Source organism: Heterodontus francisci, unplaced genomic scaffold, assembly GCF_036365525.1.
Source record: "Heterodontus francisci isolate sHetFra1 unplaced genomic scaffold, sHetFra1.hap1 HAP1_SCAFFOLD_99, whole genome shotgun sequence".
Classification (NCBI taxonomy): Eukaryota; Metazoa; Chordata; class Chondrichthyes; order Heterodontiformes; family Heterodontidae; genus Heterodontus; species Heterodontus francisci.
Genome location: NW_027141580.1, coordinates 3,981,043 through 3,981,917, shown reverse-complemented (window position 1 = coordinate 3,981,917; position 875 = coordinate 3,981,043).

The window sequence follows — 875 nt, the reverse complement described above, 5'->3', positions numbered from 1 at the left end:
GAATGGCATCTGTGATGCTGGGGACTTCAGAAGGAGGCCGAGATGGATCATCAACCCGGCACTTCTGGCTGAAGATTGTTTCAAATTCTTCATCCTTGTCTTTTGCACTGATGTGCTGGGCTCCCCCATCATTGAGGTTGGGGATATTTGTGGAGCCACCTCCTCCTGTTGGTTGTTTAATTGTCCACCACCATTCATCATTGGATGTGGCAGTGTGTAGATCTGATCCGTTGGTTGTGGGATCACTTAGCCCTGTCTATTACATGTTGCTTCTGCTGTTTGGCATGAAAGTAGTCCTGGGCTGTAGCTTCATCAGGCTGACGCCTCATTTCAAGGTATGCCTGATGCTGCTCCTGGCATGCCCTCCTGCACTCTTCATTGAATTGGGGTTGGTCCCCAGCTTGTTGGTAATGTTAGAGTGGGGGAATATGCCGGGCCATGAGGTTATAGAATGTCGTTGACTGCAATTCTGCTGCTGCTAATGGTCCAAAGCACCTCATGGATGCCCAGTTATACATTGCTAGATCTGTTCAAAATCCATCCCATTTAGCACAGCGGTCGTGGCACACAACACAATAGATGGTATCCTCAATGTGAAGACAGGACATCATCTCCACAAGGACTGTGCAGTGGTCACTCCTACCAATACTGTCATGGACAGATGCATCTGCGGCAGGCAGATTGGTGAGGATGAGGTCAAGTATGTTTTTCCCTCTTGTTGGTTCCCTCACCAACTAGTGCAGACCCAATCGAGCAGCTATGTCCATTAGGACTCGGCCAGCATGGTCAGTAGTGGTGCTACCGAGCCACTCATGGTGATGGACATTGAAATCCCCCAACCAGACTACATTCTGTGTCCTTGCCACCCTCAGTTC